Raw genomic sequence first — 26075 nt, 5'->3', positions numbered from 1 at the left:
AGCCAATTTAAGGAGCCCAATTCTTCTATCTCCTCATATTTAGAAAGGCACTAAAATCCCTCATGATGATGACTGTTATTTGTGACTGGAATAAGCTTCACAAGACTGGTAGAAATCTTCTGGGAAAATATGTGCTTGATTTCATGTATTCCCCCCCAACAAAACCATGCTAAGTCAATTAGTCATGTCCAACTCTTTGCGACTCTATGGACTATAGCCCTCCAGGCTCCTCTGTCCATGGGATTCTCCAGGCAAGAATACTGGAGTGGGTTCCCATGCCCTCCTCCAGGGGATCTTCCTGACCAGGGATCGGAACTGTGTCTCTTATGTGTCCTGCATTAGCAGGCAGATTCTTTACCATTACTGACACCTGGGAAGCCCTTCTCAGAGCTATCTGAGATGCTGTTTCCCAGGTCACAGTCTTCATTTTGCCCAACATGAAACAACTCACAGCTCTCACAATGTGCTTTTTTTTTAAATCAACAGTTGTAATGCAATGAGTGATGTGACCCAGAGTGGACTTCCCTCCTTTGCCTGAACTCTGTGAGCAAGTGGAGCTTTGATACCAGCAGCAGCCCATTGCACTGTTTGAAAGATAGCAGGGTCTGCTCAGTTGTAGGAGACTAAGCAGTCTTGGCTGAGTGGTTAGGTAAAAGGCCGATCTGACACTTTCTCAATTTGGCTGCCTTAATAGAAATTGTAGGGATAAAAGGGAAACTATTATTAATACATGAGACCTTTGCTCCACAGAAAAGGGACAACAGTCCTCCTGGCCAGTTATGGCTTTCTCAGGTGAGTGAGAAATTTACAGGAGTAGTAGAGGCCATGTCCTCATACTGTGCAGTGGTTCCATAGGGAAACTCACTCATTAATTAAAACACTTGCTCACCAGGGGTCATTAATAAGAATTGGCCATTCAGCAATCTGAGCACTCATGGTGGCCTTAAACTGCTAAAGAAAGAAACCGAGACATATAAGAAGAGCTGAAATGAGTCTGGGGTGATGCTTGTAAGAATTAAGCTCACGAGAAACACATAGGCCCATCACACAATTTCAGCAGTGAATTTTATCCCTGACAAATTCAACAAACAATGGGAAATAGAGTCTCTCAAAAACAGAAATGAGGAGCTTCAGAAAGCCAACCTCTGACTAACACTCCAGCCAGATTCATGTATAATACGTACAGAGCTCATACTTGCAAGTACATAGTTAACTGGGGAGCTCTCAACTTAAAATGGCCAAATTGGGGTTCTTTTGATATTCCAAAATTGATATACATGGTTAAACAAGCTGGCCATAATATCAAGCAGACTGAATGAAATACTTACTTTGGTATGTAGAAACTTCTCTTGAAACTGTATCAGAACAAAAAAGGCTGCTGGTACTCTGTTACTGTCTCTCCCTCTGCTCCCCCGGAGTATCCTCTTCTATCTGAATTAACTGGCCAGATGCTATCTCTTCCAAATTATCCAATGCCTCCATGTCCTGCTGCTTCCCTTGCTCAAGCAAAGAAGGATTAAAAAAAAAAAAAAATCAGAAGTAATTATAGCTCCCTTAAGGAGAACTTAAAGCTTTAGCTAAGGAATTTCCTGATCCAAGTCAGGATCCATTGGGATTTGCTAAGGAATTCGGGTTAACCATCCAGTCCTACAAGCCCAAATTTTCAGATCTGTATTAATCATTACAGCTGTTAGTTTCTGAAAGCAAAGCAAGGGAATGAATAGAGGAAGCAGGATGGAAACATCCCTTAATGGATTTGGAAACACAGGCTCAAAATGAATGTAAGGAATTAGCTCAAAAATAATTCAAATTTATCCCAGAGCTTTTTCCTAAAACTGTAGAGTGGACAGAGATTCAACAGTGCAAGCAAAGATCGAATGAATCAATTCTGGATTGTTAGGAAGGGTTTGAAAAAAAATAAACTTCTAAGCAATATTCTGGCTTGACACCTGAGTCATTCTTTAACCATCAAAATGATCCTTTACTTAATTCTGCCTTTTTAGAAGGCTTAGATCTGGATTTGACTACTCTAATAATTAGACAATGTAGGTTGGTCCAAGTTACACACAAACATTTTTTACGCTGGCTGATCAAGTTTTCAGAATCATTAAAAGAAATAAAAGGGTGTATCTATGAAAATGAAGAACCTTCAATTGTGCCAATTAAGTACACAATACCAGTAGAAGGTTAACTGACTTCCAACCAGTTTCATTCCAACCCACAGAGAAAGTTTGCTTGAAAGAAAATAAGTTCTGAAGGGATAAGTCCTATATAAAGAACCTGATTTTTGTTTCCTGTGCCTTGAGGATCACATCTTATGTAGACGTATCTCATGATAGACACATCTCAGAATCACATCTTATGTAGATTATCTTTAATTTCTGAAACTGAAGCGGGAAAAAGGAGTATGAAGCCTTAAATTTTTTTTAAAATTCCAACTGCTATTTATAAACTAGTGAGTTTTATACTGTGATATCTGATTCATGACTAAGCCTAGAGGATGAAGCTGGATATCTTGTCGTGTCTGGCTGGACATATGTATGTCTCAGTATACGTCTTTGGATAGTATTGCTAAGGTTTATTTGTAATAAGCTCTGATTTAATTGGTCTAAAGAAAAGTAAGCACTTATAGTATCAACATTAAGTATAATACTTTTATTGTGGCTAGGTTTAATATAAGCCGAATAAGATCTTATTATATCTGTTGGAAATTTGTAAGCAAGGAAAGTAACTCAATGTGAAGAAACTTTTAAGAAAAGAAATGTAAATGAGATAAGGACTTTTAGATAAAATCTGTTAAGAATAATTATGTTTAAATCTCTTCAGATTTTGGTAACTTGAAAATCTAGGGTTGTGCAAAATTAAATGATGGAAGTTATTGAATAGGTAGGTCACTCCCAAATAAAATAAGATACTGAAACATTAATTACTGAGCACTGGCTTCCTCTCACAGATAAGTTAAAGATATTTTGCACTATTAATGAATATGTTAGGTACCATCCTGAAATGTTCTCTATAAGAAAGCAAGTATTTTTAGAAATTATCACAAGTATTTGTGTTCACCAATCTACAGTGCTGATATAAAGGACAGTTCATGGTTGCATAAGAAAAGTGGGATGCATTTTTTTAGTAAAGAAGGTCTGAGGAATGGAATTGCATTTTATTAAGGAAAAAGGTAGTAGGTTTGACTTATAGGTGTTTGTTACTGGATGGGCAAATTAAGTGATGGCTACAGAAAGAGAGAAAGCTTTGTGGAAAGCAGACCCTGAAAAAAGAGTTTTGTGTATAGTACAAGTTTTCCTAAGATGATAAACTACCTTTGATAACAGATTTTAAGTTCCTTACTTTTAAATGATCTGCTCTGTATTAGACTTCGAAATCTTTTATTGCAACTTCAACTAAGTGAATAAATATTGTTTCACAGTGACCTATGATCCTATCTGAATGAGTGTTATTGATAAAATTTACTAAATCAAAATTTAATGAAGTCCTTTGACTTCTGTCTAATTTCAGGATGTTTCAAAGGGCCCCTGAAATATCCCAAAGAGAAATATTAAGCTAATTAGATTAATTTGGTATGTTAAATTACATGGGAAGTATTATCAAATGAGTAATAAATATTCTTAAGTTATATTGTATGGTAAATATTAATAATATAAATAATTGAGAAATCATATGGAATTCCCAAAAATGTGATATGTTCTGGTAAAATGATAGTCATAATTCTAGTTGTTATCTTAAAGTGTTCTTTGTCATAGCAGTAACCAAGCTTCTTTGTCAGTTGTATTGTAATCAGATTTAAACGTGCCTTCGTAAGTCTTTTGTCATTATAGACACTTGCAGTTTCACTCTAATGCCTTTGCAAAATGCTTTCTCTTCAAGAAGATATACAGAAAGAATCTTTGTTAAAATACAAGTTTCTAACTTTCAGACCATTATACTAAACTGGGCAAGAAATTAAAGAATCTTAATGACATTCATAAACTGCTAACAAAAAGAGTTAACAAAAGAACTCAGTGAACTGGTGAAAATGGTTACTATTTTTATGGTTTCTGTCTGAAAAGTTACTGGTTTGAGTCTGTATTTTCCAGGTATAAGGAAAACCGTCCCCTCAAACTAATTATCAGTTCAGTTCAGTTGCTCAGTCGTGTCCAACTGTTTGCGACCCCATGGACTGCAGCATGCTAGGCTTCCCTGTCCATCACCAACTCCTGGAGCCTGTTCAAACTCATGTCCATTGAGTTGGTGATGCCATCCAACCATCTCATCCTCTGTCATCCCCTTTTCCTCCTGCCTTCAATCATTCCCAGCATCAGTGTCTTTACTAATGAGTCAGTTCTTCGCGTCAGGAGGCCAAAGTATTGGAGCTTCAGCTTTAGCATCAGTCCTTCCAATGAATATTCAGGACTGATTTCCTTTAGGAAGGACTGGTTGGATCTCCTTGCAGTCCAAGGGACTCTCAAGGGTCTTCTCCAACACCACAGTTCAAAAGCATCAATTATTTGGCACTCAGCTTTCTTTATAGTCCAAATCTCACATCCATACATGATCACTGGAAAAACCATAGCTTTGACTAGATGGACCTTTGTTGGCAAAGTAATGTCTCTTCTCTTTAATACGCTGTCTAGGTTGGGCATAGCTTCTCTTCCAAGGAGCAAGCATCTTTTAATTTCATGCCTGCAGTCACCATCTGCAGTAATTTCGCCTAAGAGATCTAGGTGAATTCCTCTCTTTACAAGGTCCCCCAAATACCTTATGATTTCTGTACTTGTTAGTGAGGTAGCCTTCCTGATTTATCTGATAAAGCTGCTGAAAACCTAACATTTTACAATCTCTGGATGGAGCAGATAGACAGAAAAGATAAATGTTTCAATTCTGCTTAAAAAGATGCCACAAACAAAGAAAATTACAGCAAATAGCACTAATGAACATAGATGCAAATAACCTCAAAATTCTAGCAAACAGAATCCAACAATATATTTAAAGAATCATACATCATGATCAACTGAGCTTTATCCCAGGGATATAAGGATTCTTCAATATATGCAAATCAATCAATGTGATACACAATATTAGCAAACTGAGAGATAAAATCATATGACCATCTCAATAGATGCAGAGAAAGCTTTTGACAAAATTTTTACTCTCATTTATGACATAAAAAAAAAAAAATCTCTCCAGAAAGTAGGTATAGAAAGAACATACCTCAAAATAATGAAGACCATAGATGATAAACTTACAGCAAACATTACTCTCAACAGTGAAAAACTGAAAGCATTTCTTCAAGATCAGGAACAAGGCAATGGTGCCCACACTTACCACTATTATTCAACATAGTTTTGGAAGTCCTAGCTACAGCAATCAGAGAAGAAAAAGAAATAATAAGGAATCCAGATTGGAAAAGAAGATGTAAAACTCTCACTGTTTGCAAATGACATGATATTCTACCTAAGATGCCATCAGAAAATTACTAGAGCTAATCAATGAATATAGCAAAGTTACAGGATATAAAATTAATATGCAGAAATCCCTTGCATCCCTATACACTAAAAATGAAAAATCAGAAGGATAAATTAAGGAAACAATCCCATTCACCATTGCAACAAAAACAATAAAATACCTAGGAATAAACTTACCTAAAGAGACAAAAGACTTGTATGCAGAAAACTATACGAAACTAATGAAAGAAATCAAAGACAGCAAAAACAGTTCGAGAGATATACCATGTTCGTGGAGTGGAAGAATCTATATTGTGAAAATGACTATACTATTCAAAGCAATCTACAGATCCAATGCAATCTCTATCAAATTATCAAAGATATTTTTCACAGAACTAAAACAAAAAATTGCACAATTTGTATGTAAATACAAAAGACTCGATGTGCCAAAGCAATTTTAAGAAGAATGGATCTGGAGGAACCAACCTTCCTGACTTCAGACTATACTACAAGGCTACAGTCATCAAGACAGTATGGTACTGGCACAAAAACAGAAATATAAACCAATGGAACAAGAGATAAAGCCCAGAGATAACCCACACACCTATGGGCACCATATCTTTGACAAAGGAGGCAAAAATACACAGTGGAGAAAAGATAGTCTCTTCAATAAATAATGCTGGGAAAACTGGACAGAGCCATGTAAAAAAATGAAATTAGAACACTTACTAACACCATATACAAAAATAAATTCAAACTGGATTAAAGACCTACATATAAGACCAGAAACTATAAAACTCTTAAGAGGAAAACATAGGCAGAACACTCTTTGACATAAATCACAGTAAGATCCTCTATGACCTACCTCACAGAGTTATGGAAATAAAAACAAAAATAAACAAATGGGACATAATTAAACTTAAAGAAGACCTAAACAGACATATCTCCAAAGACATATAGATGGCTAATAAACACATGAAATGATGCTCAACATTGTTCATTATTCCAGAAATGCAAATAAAAACTAAAATCAGGTATCACCTTACACTGGTCACAATGGCCATCCCCCCAAAATCCATAAACAATAAATCCCAAGAGGGTGTGGAGAAAAGGAAACCCTCTTGCACTGTTGGTGGGAATGCAAATTGATACAGTCACTATTAAGAGCAGTATAGAGATTCTTTTAAAAAGAATGAATAACACTACCATGAAGTGAAAATATTGCTCAGTCATGTCTGACTCTTTATGACCCCATGGACTGTAGACTGCCAGGGAAGAATACGGAATTCTCCAAGCAAGAATACAGGAATTGGTGGCCATTCCCTTCTCCAGGAGATCTTTCTGACTTTGGGATTGAATCCGGTTCTCCTGCATTGAAGGCAAATTCTTTACCATCTGAGCCACCAAAGAAGCTGAAAACTATCCTATGACCCAGCAATTCCAGTAATGGATATATCCACTGAGAAAACCAGTGTTGAAAAAGACACATGTACCCCAATATTCATTGCAAGAGTATTTACAATAGCTAGGACATGGAAGCAACCTAGATGTCCATCGACAGATGAATTGATAAAGAAATTGTGGTACCTAAACACAATGGAATATTTCTCAGCCATAAAAAGGAACACATTTGACTCAGTTGTAATGAGGTGGATGAACCTAGATCATATTATACAGAGTGAAGTCAGAAAAACAGAGGGGTGCAGTCCCAAGATGGCAGAGGAATAGGACGGGGAGACCACTGTCTCCCCCACAAAATCATCAAAAGATTGTTTGAATGCTGAGCAACTTCCACAAAACAACTTCTGAACACTGGCAGAGGACACCAGGCACCCAGAAAGGCAGCCCCTTCTCTTCAAAAGGAGGTAGGACAAAATATAAAAGACAAAAAGAGAGACAAAAGAGTTAGGGAAGGAGACTGGTCCTGGGGAGGTAGTCATGAAGAAAATTTCCAAACAGCAGGAAACCCTCTCACCAGAGCCTCTGTGGGTAGTTTTTGAATTCAGGGGGCAACAAAACTGGAGGAAAAAACAACAAAACACAGAATACACGCCTAACCACAACCCCAGCAGAGAAGTAGCCCAGACGCTTGCGTCCACCAGCAGTGAGTGGGGGCTGGACAGGGAGGCGTGGGCTGCATGCTTAGGGTAAGGACCAGGCCTGAATGCCCTGAGGACAATCTGAGGGAGTTAATGTGAGATAGCAACCCAAACTGTGGGATAGCCAGAGAGGAAAAAAAAAAAAGAGGACTTTCTCACAAAAGGCTCTAACCTATCATGAAGACTGGCCCACCCAGAACAAAGGATTGAATGGATGCCAAAGAAGAGCTAGCCATTTGCGTACAGGCCCCTCCCCCCTGCTGGAGGCAGGGAGGCAGGCATGTGACAGCCAGAGCGGCAAGGCAAGGGGCAATCTCAGCCCCAGAGACTGGCATCCTCCACCAAACTGTGAGGAGGCTCCCAGTTGCTAACCATGTCTTTCTGGGATCCTGAATGGTTGACATCTGCCACGAGGGTCGCAGCCTGAGATTAGCTCCCGAGAGGAGACACACAGCGCAACTGAGATGGTCCTCCCAAGGCACACCTGGGAAACCAAGAGGCCAGGACTGGGAAGGTGATTAAGATGCACAGCCCACCTGGGACAGTGTGCTCACCAAGCACCTGGTTGCCTCAGCTGCTCAAACCTAAGAAGGGAAAAAAACACAGGCTCAACCGAATCTGTGCCCTTGCAGAGTACCTGAGAACCTGAATCTGAATAGCTTAGACGTTGGAAGTGCACGAACAGTAGGGCCTGCTTTGGACAGTATCCCTGCACAGCAACCTGGAGCCTAAGCAGTATAGACCTAGAAAGCACATGCCACCATGAGCTGGGGCAAACCCAGTGTGGTCTATACACTGTGAGCACTCCCTACACACACCAGTGATAGTTGTTTGCAGTGTTCCTCCCACCCCACAACACAACTGAACAAGTGAGCCTAAATAAGTGACCACCTTTGCCCCCTTGTGTCTGGGTGGAAATTAGACACTGAAGAGACTTGCAAACAGAGGAAGCTGAAATATACAGAGAAGAGGGAACCACTCTGGAGGTGACAAGTACAACAGATCAAAACCCTGTAGACAATATTGACTAAGCACTGGAAGGGGCCTACAGACCTTGAGAAAAAGTACAAGCTGGAACAAGGAATTATCTGAAACTGAACTGACCCCACTGCCCACAACAGCTTCAGAGAAACTCTAGATATATTTTTAATATTATCATCTTTTAATTTTTTTAAGTTCTTTACTGCTCCTTTAATTTTCAGTTTTATAACCTAATACTACCCTACAAAACAAATACCCTATTTTAAAGCAAATTTCATATATATATAAAACTTTTCTTTTAAAATATTCATTTATTTGACTGCACCAGGTCTTTAGTTGCAGCATGTGGGATTTAATTCCCTTACCAAGGATTGAACATAGGCCCGCTGCATTGGGATCTTGGAGTCTTAGCCACTGGACCACCAGGGAAGTCCCTATTTTTTTATATAATTTTTGATTGATTTGGTTGTATATTTTTAATATTGTATTTTGGAGAGTCTAACCTCTACTCCATATTTCTAATCTTTGCTTTTTGGTATTTGTTATCAATTTTGTACCTTTAAGAATTTAATCTTCAAAATCCATTTTCACTTAGGGGTGTGATGACTGGCTTGATTGCTCTCCCCTTTTGACTCTCCCTTTTTTCCTCCAGCTCACCTCTACCTCCTCCATCCCCTTTCTCTTCTCTACTTAACTCTGTGAATCTCTCTGGGTGTTCCAGGCTTTGGAGAACACTTAGGGAACTGATTACTGGCTAGATTGGTCTCTCCCCTTTTGACTGCTCCTCTTCTCCTCCTGGTCACCTCTATCTCCCTCCTCCCTCTTCTCTTCTCCATATAACTCTGTGAACCTCTATGGGTGTCCCTCACTGTGGAGAATCTTTTCACCATTAACCTAGATGTTTTATCATCTGTGCTGTATGAATGGAGAAGGCTTGAGCCTTCTGTAAGAATAAGACTGAAATCCAGAGGCAGGAGGCTTAACTCCAAAACATGAGAACACTAGAGAACTCCTGGTACCAGGGAACATTAATAGACAAGAGCTCATCCAAAAGCCTTCATACCTACACTGAAACCAAGCTCCACCCAAGAGCCAACAAGTTCCAGAGCAAGACATATGATGCTAATTCTCCAGCAATGCAGGAACACAGCCCTAAGCATTAAAATACAGGCGGCCCAAAGTCACACCAAACCCACAGACACGCCAAAACTCATAGCTTGACACTTCACTGCACTCCAAAGAGATCCAGCTCCACCCACCAGAACATAGACACAAGATCCACCAACCAGGAAACCTTGACAAGCCAATAATTCAACCCCACCCACAGGGATCAAGGTCCACAATAAAGAAGAACCACAAACTTCCAGCCTACAGAAAGGCCACCCAAAGCATAGCAATCTAAACAAAATGAAAAGGCAGAGAAATATTCAGCAGATAAAGGAACATGATAAATGCACACCAAACCAAACAAGAGAAGATAGGGAGTCTATCTGAAAAAGAATTCAGAATAATGATAGTAAAGATGATCCAAAATCTTGAAAACAAAATGGAGTTACAGATAAATAGACTATAGAGACAAGGATTGAGAAGATGCAAGAAATGTTTAACAAGGACCTAGAGGAAATAAAAAATAGTCAATCAATAATGAATAATGAAATAAATGAGATTAAAAGCACTATGGAGGGAACCAACAGTAGGATAACTGAGGCAGAAGATAGGATAAGTGAGGTGGAAGATAGAATGGTGGAAATGAATGAAGCAGAGAGGAAAAAAGAAAAAAGAATTAAAAGAAATGAGGACAACCTCAGAGACCTATGGGACAATGTCAAACGCCCCAACATTCGAATCATAGGAGTCCCAGAAAAAGAAGACAAAAAGAAAGGGCATGAGAAAATATTTGAGGAGATAATAGTTGAAAACTTCCCTAATATGGGGAAGGAAATAGCCACCCAAGTCCAAGAAACCCAGAGGGTCCCAAACAGGATAAACCCAAGGCAAAACACCCCAAGACACATATTAATCAAATTAACAAAGATCAAACACAAAGAGCAACTAGTAAAAGCAGCAAGGGAAAAGCAACAAATAACACACAAGGGGATCCCCATAAGGATAACAGCTGATCTTTCAATAGGAACTCTTCAGGCCAGAAGGGAATGGCAGGACCTACTTGAAGTGATGAAAGAGAAAAACCTATAACCCAGATTACTATACCCAGCAAGGATCTCATTCAAATATGAATGAGAAATCAAAAGGTTTACAGACAAGCAAAAGCTGAGAGAATTCAACACCACCAAACCAGCTCTTCAACAAATGCTAAAGGATCTTCTCTAGACAGAAAACACAGAAAAGGTTTATAAGCTCAAACCCAAAACAACAAAGTAAATGGCAACAGGATCATACTTATCAATAATTACCTTAAATGTAAATGGTTTGAATGCTGAAACCAAAAGATACTTATCAATAATTACCTTAAATGTAAATGGTTTGAATGCTCCAACCAAAAGACAAAGACTGGCTGAATAGATACAAAAACAAGACCCCTATATATGTTGTCTACAAGAGACCCACCTCAAACCAAGGGACACATACAGACTGAAAGTGAAGGGCTGGAAAAAGATATTTCATGCAAATGGAGACCAAAAGAAAGCAGGAGTAGCAATATTCATATCAGATAAAATAGACTTTGAAATAAAGGCCAAGAAAAGAGACAAGGACACTACATAATGGTCAAAGGATCCATCCAAGAAGAAGATATAACAATTATAAATATATATGCACCCAACATAGGAGCACTGCAACATGTAAGGCAAATGCTAACAAGTATGAAAGGGGAAATTAACACTACCACAATAATAGTGGGAGACTTTAATACCCCACTGACACCTATGGATAGATCAACCAAACAGAAAATTAGCAAGGAAACACAAACATTGAATGATATAATGGACCAGTTAGACCTAATTGATATCTATAGGAAACTTCACCCCAAAACAATGAATTTCACCTTTTTGCTCAAGTGCACACAAAACATTCTCCAGGATCCTGGGCCACAGATCTAGCCTTGGTAAATTCAAAAAGATTGAAAGCATTTCAGGCATCTTTTCTGATCACAATGTGGTAAGATTAGATGTCAACTATGGGGAAAAAACTATTAAAAATACAAACATATGGAGGCTAAACAACACGCTTCTGAATAACCAATAAATCAGAGAAGAAATCAAAACAGAAATAAAAATATGCATAGAAACAAATGAAAATGAAAACATGACAACCCAAAACCTATTGGATTCAGTAAAAGCAGTGCTAAGGGGAAGGTTCATAGCAATACAAGCTTACCTCAAGAAACAAGAGAAAAATCAAATAACTTTACACCTAAAGCAACTAGAAAAAGAAGAAATTAAGAACCCCAGGGTTAGTAGAAGAAAAGACATCATAAAAATTAGGGCATACATACGACCCAGCAATCCCACTGCTGGGCATACACACCAAGGAAACCAAAATTGAAAGAGACATGTGTACCCCAATGTTCATCGCAGCACTCTTTACAATAGCTAGCACATAGAAGCAACCTAGATGTCCATCAGCAGATGAATGGATAAGAAAGCTGTGGTACATATACACAATGGAATATTACTCTGCTATTAAAAAGAATGCATTTGAATCAGTTCTAATGAGGTAGATAAAACTGGAACCTATTACACAGAGTGAAGTCAGAAAGAAAAACACCAATACAGTATAATAACACACATATATGGAATTTAGAAAGATGGTAATGATGACCCTATATGTGAGACAGCAAAAGAGACACAGGTGTAAAGAACAGACTTTTGGACTCTGTGGGAGAAGGCGAGGGTGGGATGATTTGAGAGAATAGCATTGAAACATGTATATTATCATATGTGAAAGAGATCACCAGTCCAGGTTCGATGCATGAGACAGGGTGCTCAGGGCCAGTGCACTGGGACAACCCTGAGGGATGGGTTGGGGAGGGAGGTGGGAAGGGGGTTCAGGATGGGGGAAACATGTACACTCATGGCTGATTCATGTGAATGTATGGCAAACAACTTTACAATATTGTAAAGTAATTAGCCTCCAATTAAAATAAATTAATTTTTTAAAAAGAACTCATTTGAATGAGGTCTAATAAAGTGAATGAAACTGGAGCTCATGGCTGATTCATGTGAATGTATGGCAAAAACCACTACAATATTGTAAAGTAATTAGTCTTCAATTAAAATTTTAAAAAAGAGAAAAACTAATTTGGTATATTAATGCATACATATGCAATCTAGAAACAAGATACTAATGAACCTATCTGCAGGGTAGCAAACGTGATGCAGATGTAGACTAGTGGACATAGCAGCGGAAGGAAAGGGTGGGATGAATTGAAAGAGTAGGAGTGAAACATATATCAGATCAGATCAGATCAGATCAATCGCTCAGTCGTGTCCGACTCTTTGCGACCCCATGAATCGCAGCACGTCAGGCCTCCCTGTCCACCACCAACTCCCAGAGTTCACTGAGACTCACATCCATCGAGTCAGTGATGCCATCCAGCCATCTCATCCTCTGTCGTCCCCTTCTCCTCTTGCTCCCAATCCCTCCCAGCATCAGAGTCTTTTCCAATGAGTCAACTCTTCGCATGAGGTGGCCAAAGTACTGGAGTTTCAGCTTTAGCATCATTTAGATAGCTAGTGGGATGCTGCTATATATCACTGGGAGCTCAGATGGGTGCTGTGTGACAACCCAGAGGGTTGGGATGGTATAAGACGTATAAGAGGGAGGGAGGTTCAAGGGGGAGGGGACACATGTATACCTATGGCTGATTCATTTTGCTATATGGAAGAAATCAACACAATATTGTAAACCAATTATCCTCCAATTAAAAATAAACAAATAGGGACTTCCCTGGTGGTCCAGAGGTTAAGACTGCGCTCCCAATGCAGGGGACCCAAGTTCAATCCCTGGTCAAAGAACTAGATCCCACATGCTGCAAGGGTTCACATGCCACACCTAAAGATTCTGCATGTCCAAATGAATATCAAAGATACTACGGGCTGCAACTAAGACCCATTACAGCCAAATAATTTAAAAAATAAATAAATATGATTTTTATAAGTTTCAGCAAAGCAAAAAGCCTATTTGATCAATTATAGTTATATAAATTATTATCAGGCCAAGTTTACTGAAACCAGATTTTTTTATTTGCCATAATTTAGTTTTAATTTGGATATATTTGGTAGAAATGAGAGAAATTTTAGAGAGAAAAAGATAATGTTTCAATGAACATTAAATACCAGTTACACTAATGGAGGTCTGTATTTACTGACTCATTTCACAGAGAGTTCTTTGATGTTATGCTTTAAGTTAATTAAATTATTTAAAGGACACTCTAAGTTTTGTTTCTGAGGCTTATCTCAGTAATCTCTGGATGAAGATAAGATGCCCCAAGACCTGCAAGCAGGGATTATGTATACTGGAAAAGACACAATTTAAAGGATTACCAAAAAAAAAAAAAATAAAGGATTACCTCCAACCTGGACAGAAGGACTTTTTATCATGTACTCTTAACTAGCTCATGCACAGTGAAACAAGGGAAATTGACCCTTGGATTAATTGCCACTTCTATATGCCCCTGCACCAGACTGGTGACCTCAAACTCACCTTAAAACAATGCTCAAAGGAAACGACATTTAAAACAGGCCAAGAAGAAGACAACATCAGAAAATTGTTTACCCAAGATGCTGGACCTGATTCATATGATCGTTTAGTTTATACTGTTTTCTTGACTTCTTGGACTTTTGCATATGTTTTCTATCATGGACACAATCATATGCTAATTTTAAAAAATCAATCTAATTGCTGGGTTCTGGCCAACTACCTGTATGTAATACATACCTGCTTTGACCCTGGCCATAAATATGATTTTTCCTCTAAGTTACTCAAGCTCAGTCAGAGCAACAAGCAAAAATTTAGCCAAAGAATAAAACTTCCCACAATTATGTGATGGATTTATGTGGTTAACACCAAGCTGTGGTCATTTAAGTTTTAAGGCCCTCCTTTATCTGGGAACAATCAAATTATACTAAGGATAACCAGCCTAGTAACATTGGAAAATTGGGCTGGGATCCTTATAAACAATGCCAATGTATAAGTTCCCTGAAAGATAAAGATTGGTACAGAACAGACAAAGTTAGATGATCTGAGTATATACTGGGCTACACTTGGCCACCTGATGTGAAGAGCCAACTCACTGGAAAAGACCCTGATGCTGGGAAAGATTGAAGGCAGGAAGAGAAGGGGAAGATAGAGGATGAGATGGTTGGATGACATCACCGATTCAATGGACAAGAGTTTGAGCAAACTCTGGGAGATAGTGAAGGACAGGGAAGCATGGCGTACAGTAGACCAAGGGGTTGCAAACAGACACGAATGAGCAACTAAATAACACCTAATGGAAGTTCTTGGCTTAATTCTTACTTATGACTTTAATAATACTGCTAGCTATGTTATTTATACTTTGCCAGTTTTATAAGATTGTTGTTTCTTATATTACCAAATGTGTGACAGAGCCTCCTACAAAAATAGTTTTATATTAGATCAGTGATTGTAATAGTATAACTCTAGATATGGATACAATAAGAAGGAATTTTCCCTGGACCATAACAAACTGAGTAAAACAGGTTGGCCCAGAACCCTTTGATTACTGTTGATAAGACCTAGTCCAGTAATAGCATAATGAGGAGACTATCAGTGAAACCTTCGCCAAACATAGGAATGAGATTTCCTAGGACCATAAGATTGAAATGGTCATGAAATGTCTCCCAAAGTATGGTCAAATTTAGGACCAAGAAGGGGCCCTGTCCACTACAAATTGGCACTTGCCATGGGTACTTGCCATCTGCCTCTAAAAGGATTAAATCATATGCTGCTATAGCTGCTGATCTTCAATGCCCCTTGAAAGGAGTTAATTGTGTAGAGTAGAAATGAGGTACTTTGTGTTCAAGGAAAAACTGGCAGGACAGAGTTTCAGTTAGATATTTTCAGGAACTGATTTTATGAACCCAATTCTTGTATCTCCACATATATAGAAAAGCACTAAAATCCTTCATGGAGATGACTATTCCTCATGACTAGCGAAAGCTTCATGAGACTGGTAGAAACCTTCTGGAAAAGTATGTGCTTAATTGCATGTATTCTCCCTTTACCAAAATCACATATATACTGATCTTTCCTCCCTGGCTCTTTGGAACAGTTTCTTAGAGCTATCAGAGGTGCTGTATCCCAGGCTGCAGTCCTCATTTTGCTCCAAATAAAATTTAACTCACAACTTTTATGCTGTGCATTTAGTTGACACATGCCCTCAAAGGTTTATATAAGGCATTCAGCAAAGACCTTCTTTCTGAGTTTATAAATTAAACCCACAACAAAATCACTATTTTTATTTGTATTAGCCCTTGAATGTTAGTTTACAGTTTTTATTTATTAGTATGGCTCAAGTAACCCTATTGTTTTTCTTTAATATTTACTAAGGTGCAGATTTATATGCTTTGTTTATAATACCACACAGGGGACAAATTCCCCAGTGAAACATGCCTATTCCACAATATAATTAAACAAAAGAGATATAATCATCTTATTTAAGGTACATTCAAATATACCAATGTTATACACTTTCATCTCAATTGTCAACTTTTATATCATTGACTTTACTCTTCATTAGCTATGCTTTTTCCAGTGGTCATGTATAGATGTGAGAGTTGGACTGTGAAGAAAGCTGAGTGCCGAAGAATTGGTGCTTTTGAACTGTGGTGTTGGAGAAGACTCTTGAGAGTCCCTTGGACTGCAAGGAGATCCAACCAGTCCATTCTGAAGGAGATCAGCCCTGGGATTTCTTTGGAAGGAATGATGCTAAAGCTGAAACTCCAGTACTTTGGCCACCTCATGCGAAGAGTTGACTCATTGGAAAAGACTCTGATGCTGGGAGGGATTGGGGGCAGGAGGAAAAGGGGACGATAGAGGATGAGATGGCTGGATGGCATCCCCGACTTGATAGACGTGAGTTTGAGTGAACTCCGGGAGTTGGTGATGGACAGGGAGGCCTGGCGTGCTGCGATTCATGGGGTTGCAGAGTCGGACACGACTGAGCGACTGAACTGAACTGAACTGACTGAGGATAATATCAACAAGCTTTGCTCTTACAGGAGGAGTTTTAGGACTTCTTTTTTCTTCTTTATTTCATTTCCTGCCCATTTTATCCACTTTTATATAAAAGGCCCCAGGATCCCCGCAGGGGTGTTGAGCCAAGGAATTCAGGCTCTTTGGCCTAAGTGTTGCCTCAAATAATTGCTGGTCAGGCATCTCAGTGTAAATTTTTTTAGCCTCTTAAATATTTTAAAACTGGGATAAATAGAATGCTCTTGTCTAGCTTTCAATGCTAGGGACAAGTAGGGAGTCACTTTTGGCCCATTTAAGTAGTGTAGTAATGGCAACCCACTCCAGTGTTCTTGCCTGGAGAATCCCAGGGGCGGGGAAGTCTGGTGGGCTGCTGTCTATGGGGTCGCAAAGAGTTAGACATGACTGAAGTGACTTAGCAGCAGCAGCAGTGTAGTAATATTAAAACCTTCTGTTTTAATGACATAAATGTCCATTTTGTTTGTCCCATTTTAAATAACCATCTAAAGATTTCATTATTCACTTGAGATAATTTTTTTTCTAATTTTATTTTATTTTTAAACTTTACATAATTGTATTAGTTTTGCCAAATATCAAAATGAATCCGCCACAGGTATACATGTGTTCCCCATCCCGAACCCTCCTCCCTCCTCCCTCCCCATACCATCCCTCTGGGCCGTCCCAGTGCACCAGCCCCAAGCATCCAGAACTTCTACCTTGGACACGTGTACCCCAATGTTCATAGCAGCACTCTTTACAATAGCCAGGACATGGAAACAACCTAGATGTCCATCGGCAGATGAATGTATAAGAAAGCTGTGGTACATATACACAATAGAATATTACTCAGCTATTAAAAAGAATGCATTTGAATCAATTCTAATGAGGTAGATGAAACTGGAGCCTATTATACAGAGCAAGGTAAGTCAGGAAGAAAAACACCAATACAGTATATTAACGCATATATATGGAATTTAGAAAGATGTTAACGATGACTCTATATGTAAGACAGCAAAAGAGACACAGATATAAAGAACAGACTTTTGAACTCTGTGGGAGAAGGCGAGGGTGGGATGATTTGAGAAAATAGCATTGAAACATGTATATTATCATATGTGAAAGAGATCACCAGTCCAGGTTTGATGCATGAGACAGGGTGCTCAGGGTGGTGCACTGGAATGACCCTGAGGGATGGGATGGGAAGGGATGTGGGAGGGAGGGTCAGGATGGGGGACACAAGTACACCCATGGCTGATTCATGTGAATGTATGTCAAAAACCACCACAATATTATAATGAACCTCCAATTAAAATAAATTTAAAAAAGAAAAAAATTCTACCTTGTTGGAAATAGTATCTAGACTTTCCTTACAAGTTTTTCCTGTTAACATTAACTATTCTAATACTCTTATTAGCATCTGTAAGACCCACTGAGGGGAAGCAAAGACCTCAAAGGAAGCTTTCCAAGCCAGTTTTTCTTGTTTTAAACTAAAGAATTTATTAGGTTAATCATTAGATATATTTTTTCAACTTGTAATTTGATTTTTGTTTTTATAGGTACCAATAAAACAGCTGTTTATAATGAGAGTGCTCTAGATTCACTGATTTGTTAGTGTTGCCAATATTTGGCCATTAATAAAACCATTATATATAATATATATATATATATATATATATATATATATATATATATATATATATACCATAGTGATTCAAACCACTAAGACGCAAGAGGTTTCTTCATAAGACAGTGGAGGAGGATGTAACCTAAGCAAACTCTGGAGAGTTTACTTTCATAAATAGGGTGACAGAGGTCAAGTTTTCAAAACATGTACATACAAATGCACACGTACAAAGAAAGTCCTAGGAAAGTAATTTACATCTCAAAGACACTGAGAAATGCAAGTTCCCCTTTAGAAGGCCTTTGTTTAAAGTCAGAATTCTGAAATGATATTTTTACCAAGCCAGCTTTTTAACCTTAACTGTGTATGTAATAAATGAGCTCCCTCATTTTTAGGGCAAAATATCCTTTAATTTCCAAATGAGTAAATACTGATTGATACTGATCTAAAAACCTGCGTTTGTAGGTCTGGATAGTTAATTCAAAATTCTTAGCAAATCCCAATGGATTTTGACTCAGATGGAGAAAATTCTTTAGCCAAGACTCTAAGTTCTGCTGGGGTCCAGGGTGTGTATTTAAGCACCAAGGACAGTTGACCTCTCCCTGTAATAGGTTTCACCTTAAAGGGAGATATAATCACTTCTGCTTTTTTTTTTTTTAATCTTCCCTTGCTGGGGAAGGGAGCAGCAGGAGGCAAAGGAGTTGGAAGAGAAAAAGATAGCATCAGAGCCAGGTAATTCAGATAGAAGAGGATACATAGGAGAAGCAGAGGACAATCAGTGCTAGTGACCTTTTTTAGTCCTCATATAGTTTAAAGCAATTTCTTGTTGGTTTCCTGCAAAGAACCCTACCATTTCCGCTTTTCGATGCTTCTAAATACCAATCAAAATAAGCATTCCATTTAGTCTATTTGATCTTATGGCTAGCTTTTTCTAATTGTGTGTGCAAAAATATCAATTTTGAAATATCAAAAGAATCCCGACTTGGCCATTTTAAGTTGAGATCTCCTTTAGTATATTTTCCCCAAATAACTAGGTACTTGCAAGTATGAGCTCCGTACATATTGTACATGAATCTGGCTGAAGTGTTAGTCAGAGGTTGATTTTCTAATGCTCCTTGTTTCTCCACTTGAGAGATTTTATTTCCTATTTTACTTGAATTCGTCAGGGATAAACTATACAAATGAAGTTGTGTGGTGGGCCAATGTGCTCCTGTGAGCTTAACTCCTCCAAGGCATCATCCCAGCATTGTTTCAGCTTTCTTATGTGTCTTAGTTTTCTCCCTTTAGCAGATCCAGTTTCTTGGATCGCTAAATAGCCAATTCTTATTTTAGATTCCTGGCAAGCAAGTGTTTTATTTAATGAGTGGGTTTCCATAGGGGACCACTGCACATTATGAGGACTCTCCTCCACCACTCCTGTAAATTTCTCAATTATCTGAGAAAGCTATAACCAGCCAGGAGGAGTCTTGCCCCTTTGCTTCAAAGCAAAGCTTTCATGTAACATGTTCACTTTTCAGTTCAGTTCAGTTCAGTCACTCAATCATGTCCGATTCTTTGCTACCCCATGGACTCCAGCACGCCCAGCTTCCCTGTCCATCACCAACTCCCGGAACCTACTAACTCATGTCCATTGAGTCAGTGATGCCATCCAACCATCTCATCCTCTGTCATCCCCTTCTCCTCCCACCTGCAATCTTTCCTACCATCAGGGTCTTTCCAAATGAGTCAGTTCTTCACATCAGGAGGCCAAAATATTGGAGTTTCAGCTTCAGCATCAGTCCTTCCAATGAATATTTGGGGCTGCTTTCCTTTAGGATAGACTGGTTGGATCTCCTTGCAGTCCAAGGGACTCTCAAGAGTCTTCTCCAACACCACAGTTCAAAAATATCAATTCTTCAGCACTCAGCCTTCTTTATAGTCCAACTCTCATATCCACACATGACTACTGGAAAAACCATAGCCTTGACTAGGACCTTTGCTGGCAAAGTAATGCCTCTGCATTTTAATATGCTGTCTAGGTTGGTCATAACTTTTCTTCCAAGGATCAAGTGTCTTTTAATGTCATGGCTGCAGTCACCATCTGCAGTGGTTCTGGAGCCCCCAAAAATAAAGTCTGTCACTGTTTCCACTGTTTCCCCATCTATTTGCCATGAAGTGATGGGACCAGATGATCTTAGTTCTCTGAATGTTGAGTTTTAAGCCAACTTTTTCACTCTCCTCTTTCAATTTCATCAAGGGGCTCTTTAGTTCTTCTTCATTTTTTTGCCATAAGGGTAGTGTCATCTGCGTATCTGAGCTTATTGATATTTCTCCCAGAAATCTTGATTTCAACTTGTGCTTCATCCAGCCTAGCATTTCTCATGACATACTCTCCATATTAGTTAAATAAGCAGGATGACATTATACAGCCTTGACGTACTCTTTTCCCATTTGGAACCAGTCTATTGTTCCATGTCCGGTTCTTATTGTTGCTTCTTGACCTGCATACAGATTTCTCAGGAGGCAGGTCAGGTGGTCTGGTATTCCCATCTCTTTCAGAATTTTCCACAGTTTCTTGTGATCCACACAGTCAAAGGCTTTGGCACAGTCAATAAAGCAGAAACAGATGTTTTTCTGGAACTCTCTTGCTTTTTCCATGATCCAACAAATGTTGCTAATTTGATCTCTGGTTCCTCTGCCTTTTCTAAAACCAGCTTGAACATCTCGAAGTTCATGGTTCACATACTGTTGAAGCCTTGCTTGAAGAATTTTGAACATTACTTTACTAGCATGTGAGGTGAGTGCAATTGTGCGGTAGTTTGAGCATTCTTTGGCATTGCCTTTCTTTGGGATTGGAATGAAAACTGACCTTTTCCAGTCCTGTGGCCACTGCTGAGTTTTCCAAATTTGCTGGCATATTGAGTGCAGCACTTTCACAGCATCATCTTTTAGGATTTGAAATAGCTCACCTGGAATTCCATCACCTCCAATAGCTTTGTTTGTAGTGATGCTTCCTAAGGCCCACTTGACTTCACATTCCAGGAGGTCTGGCTCTAGGTGAGTGATCACACCATCGTAATTGTCTTCACTTTTATCCCCACAATTTCTATTAAGGCAGCTGAATTAAGGGAAAGCATCAGATCAGTTTATCTAACCACTCAGCCAAGACCACTTAGTCTCCTACAATGGAGCCAAACACTGCTGTCTTTCAACCAGCCCTCACTCCCAGTATCTTGCCCAGTACCTGGGCAAGCATTCCCTGGTATCTCTCAACTTGGCTTCCAGTATCTTTCAACTTGGAGGGAACAAGTACCTGCTATACACTGCCCAATAAAACTCAGGATCACCAAACAATACAAGGGATCTGAGAACCAGGGAAGACTTACTCAGTTTGTCTGGAATCCCCAAGGAGGTGGAAGAGGGCTGGTACCAAGGCTTTGGTTCCTTGTGGAGTTCAGGTGAAAGGGAAATCCACTCTGGGTCACTTCGTTGGTTGCCATAATGGTTGAAAATAAAATTTTGCACAACATAAGAATTCTATTTAGGGCAAAATGAGGACTGCAGTCTGAGAGACCAATTTTCAGACAGCTCTGAGAAACTGCTCTGAAGAGGCAAGGGGTGGAGTCAGGTTATATGGAAATTTTGCAACAAAGGGCAGGTAGTCTGAACATCAAAACATTATTAAAGAAAACCAGATACACCAAAGGGCTTCCCTCATAGCTTGTAGCTCAGTCAGTAAAGAATCTGCCTGCAAAGCAGGAGACTCAGGTTCGATTATTGGGTCAGGAAGATCCCCTGGAGAAGGAAATGGCAACCCACTCCAATATTCTTGCCTGGAGAATCTCATGGACAGAGGAGCCTGGCAGGCTACAGTCCATGGGGTCACAAGAGTTGGACACAACTTAGCAACTAAATCACCAAGAAATTTAGTGCTGTTCTATATATGGAAAGATGCTTGTCTGGGCTCATGGAAACCATTCCTTTGATATGCACATCACCTATCTGGAGCCTGAATCCTGTGTTTACACATCCTGAGTTTCCTCAGGGCTCACTGTAGCAAGTGGCTGCAGTCTGATTGCTGCTAGATGGCAGGTATTTTTTCCTTCCTGAGTTCCCTCAGGACTCACCAGGCTCACCATCTGTCGTGGCTGCATTTGCTGGAGACTGTGACATCCTTGTTTACTGTTATGGCAAGAAATATTTCATTTCTCACTCTACATCCAGTTCCTACCCATATACTTTGAAAGCTTTTCTCCTTCTTGTAGTCCCTAAGAAGGAGCAAGATCAGATTCCCAGGACTTCCTTCCATCCCCTTCCAGAGGGTGCTCTTTTTCAGAACAAATAAAAAACAGTGGGAAAACCTCCTGAGTGAATCTTTCAGCTTTTCTTCCCCCACTCCATGAATGTATCAGGGATCCTTAATGGAGATCCCGAACTGGCCCTAGGCTCAAGAAGGAAGTAGGGACAGGAGTGGGAGTAGAGGGAAGGAAGCTCAAAGGGCAGAAAGGAAATGAGAAAGCAGGGAAGAAAACACATTCTAGGTTTGAATACCGTTCCCTTCCCACTAGCCCTACCAATAACTATACACAGACATCTATAGAACTTTCTACAGACCCTACAAGTCCCAGCCTTATCAGGCAACTTCCTCTCCTAACACTCTCCCCCTTCCTCTCTTACTTTCATTTCACACTTTTTGCCATAGAAATGAAGTACACTTTACATTTCTAGGTTTTATTTCTTTTTTTTTTTAATTGTTTTTTATTCTGGCCACTTTATAACCTTAATGAGGGCAATAAGAATTGAACCTCGAGGCTGAGAAGGATGGAGGCTCTGGAGAGGTTGAAAAGTTGTGCCACACTGGTCACACCTCATCCCCAAGTTATTATAGCTAACAAACATGAATTTAATGACTTTGAGAACACAGAGGTCATTTTAAGGGAGCACAAGAGTCTGCCTGCAACTTTCTCTTCCCCAAGGAGGGCTGTTTTCCCTTACCACTTTGTAGGCTATAGAAGATCAACCCACAGAAAGTGGCAGTGAGCACTTTGGAAGATCGGTCTACTTAATGAGATTCTAAAGTCCATATAGCCATCATTTTCTTCCTATATGTGTCTGCTGGCAAGGTTTTGTAGTGTTTGAATGCAGACATTATAACATGTGTTTTCAAATAAGGTGTCATGGCCCCATCCCCTCCCTCTAGCAGTTTCATTTTAAAGCTCTAAACTGCTATGGGTGGCAGGGGAGGAAGGAACAGTCAGGGAATTTGAGATGGACAGGTAGACACTGCTAAAGCCTTTGACTGTGTGGATCAAAATAAACTGTGGACAATTCTTCAAGAGATGGGAATACCAGACCACCTGACCTGCCTCCTGAGAAACCTGTATGCAGGTCAAGAAGCAACAGTGAGAACTGGACATAGAACAAGGGACTGGTTCAAAATTTGGAAAGCAGTATGTCAAGGCTGTATATTGTCATCCTGCTTATTTAATTTATATGCAGAGTACTTCATGGGACATGCTGGGCTGAATGAAGCACAAGCTGGAATCAAGATTGCTGAGAGAAATATCAACAACCTCAGATAGGCAGATGACACCACCCTAATGGCAGAAAACAAAAAGGAACTAAAGAGCCTCTTGATGAAAATCAAAGAGGAGAGTGAAAAGTTGGCTTAAAACTCAACATTCAGAAAACTAAAATCATGACATCTGGTCCCATCACTTGATGGCAAATAGATGGGGGAAAATGGAAATTGTGACAGACTTTATTTTCTTGGACTCCAAATCACTGCAGAGGGTGACTGCAGCCATGAAATTAAAAGATGCTTGCTCACTGGAAGAAAAGCTATGACAAACCTAGACAGCATATTAAAAAACAGAGACATCACTTTGCCGACAAAGGTCCATATAGTCAAAGCTGTGGGTTTTCCAGCAGTCATGTACAGATGTGAGAGTTGGATAAAGAAGTCTGAGCCCCGAGGAACTGATGCTTTTGAACTGTGGTGTTGGAAAAGATTCTTGAGAATCCCTTGGACAGCAAGGAGATCAAACCAGTCAATCCTAAAGGAAATCAACCCTAAATATTCACTGGAAGAACTGATGCTAAAGCTGAAGCTCCAATATTTTGGCCACCTGATGTGAAGAATTAACTCATTGGAAAAGACCCTGATGCTCAGAAAGACTGGAGGCAGGAGAAGAAGGGGACAACAGAGGACATGGTTGGATGCCATTGCTGATTCAGTGAACATGAGTTTGAGTAACTTTGGGAGATTGTGAAGGACAGGGAAGGCTGGTATGCTGCAGTCCATGGGGTCACAAAGAGTCGGACATGACTGGGTGACTGAACAACAACAATGTACACACTGCTATATTCAAAATGGATAACCAACAAGGACACACTATGTACCACATGGAACTCTGCTCAGTGTTGTGTGGCAGCCTGGATCAAAGAGAAGTTTAGAAGAGAATGGATACATATATATGCATGGCTGAGTCCCTTTAGTGTTCACTGGAAATTGTTACATCATTCTTAATTGCCTATAAGTGCACACATGCTCAGTTGCTCAACTGTGTCTGACTCTGCGACCACTTGAACTGCAGCTCACCAGGCTCCTCTGTCCATGGAATTTTCAAGGCAAGGATACTGGAGTGGGTTGACATTTCCTACTCCAGGGGATCTTTTTGACCCAGGGATCAAACTTGCATCTCCTGTGTCTCCTGCATTGGCAAGTGGATTCTTTACCACTGAGCTACATGGGAATATCCCAGTACAAAATAAAATGTCTAAAAAAAAGTAAAAGCTCTGAAACTCTATGGTGCATGTACTAAATTCACAAAGTTTTTATCAGGTATAAAACAAACTGTAGGGATATTTTGTACAACTTGCAGAATATCCATGGAAAGGCAGTAATTAAATTCTGTTCCATTTGCGTGAGGGAAAAACAACTGGTGATCATTAATCTTAAGCCCATATATCTGGTCCATGGTAAAATGGCCAGGGGGCATGAAAAAGGGTGATGACTTAATCCAGGGATCAAGAGAAGCCATAAAGATGTTAAGTATCTTGACCTTTAAATTGATTGGTTCGAAAGGATATAAAAACTGTTAGTCCCACCTTGGGGGGACTCTTTACCCCCTCTCAGTGTCTATGCTGAGAGCTTTGTACTTTCCTCCTGTTTAATAAATCCTATTTGCTTGCTACTATGAGTGTTTACATGTTTGTGGATTCCATTCTTCGACAAGAACTAGGATTCCCGCCTCACTAGTAGGGTTACATTTTACTCCTGGACAATACTGCTGAAGTTTTTGAAGTTTCCTTGGTTAAATCCCTTCTTTTCCCAGCTATGCTGAATTTGCATCAGAATAATGAACCTAGGGTCTCTTGATTTACTTTTGCTTGAGGGAGAGGAGGAAGTCCTTGGGCTGGAAGTGACTGAGTCTCAGGAAGCTTCTATGGAACAAAGAGGTTTCTAAATCTCTGTGCCTCCACATGCTAGAGTGTGTATGGGGAGGTGGTGAGAAAAATTGGATGGGATAGAGAGCAAATCCCTCACCCCAGGTTTTGTTCAGAGGAACCCGGCATGACCATTTTAAACCTCAGATTCGCAGCAGCGAATATACAGCAATACTCTCCTAATACTAGCAAGATAACTGTTTAGAAGATAATATATAAGGGGTCATGATGACCCACTACTTTGTTCATGCAGATCTTTACTGTGTAAACTGTCAATATACCATGTGGTATATAACCTTCTATCTCAAAAAACTATGTAACTGTGCTTTGACT

The 26075-nt window shown here is 39.5% G+C and overlaps 1 long non-coding RNA gene across 10 annotated transcripts in view; it reads right to left on the bottom strand.

Moving 5' to 3' along the window:
• Window positions 1-26075, bottom strand: part of LOC147340636 (uncharacterized) — a 193752-nt gene that overhangs the window by 29083 nt on the left and 138594 nt on the right. For 2 of the 10 annotated variants that reach the window (XR_015159532.1, XR_015159536.1), the window contains one exon: window positions 1329-1496. The exons of 2 other annotated variants lie outside the window; for them this stretch is intronic. This is a non-coding gene — a long non-coding RNA (uncharacterized LOC147340636). Of the gene's footprint in view, window positions 1-1328; window positions 1501-21262; window positions 21412-21679; window positions 21778-26075 lie in introns of those variants that run through there. 6 more of the 10 variants (XR_015159531.1, XR_015159535.1, XR_015159533.1 and 3 more) reach the window with 5 other exon arrangements.

The sequence above is a fragment of the Bos grunniens genome, chromosome X (assembly GCF_055505025.1).
Source record: "Bos grunniens cultivar Pamir isolate PY7600 chromosome X, Bosgru_T2T1.0, whole genome shotgun sequence".
In the NCBI taxonomy this organism is placed as follows: Eukaryota; Metazoa; Chordata; class Mammalia; order Artiodactyla; family Bovidae; genus Bos; species Bos grunniens.
The sequence above is the reverse complement of the archived record's forward strand: the minus strand, read 5'-3'. Positions and strand labels throughout refer to the sequence as shown.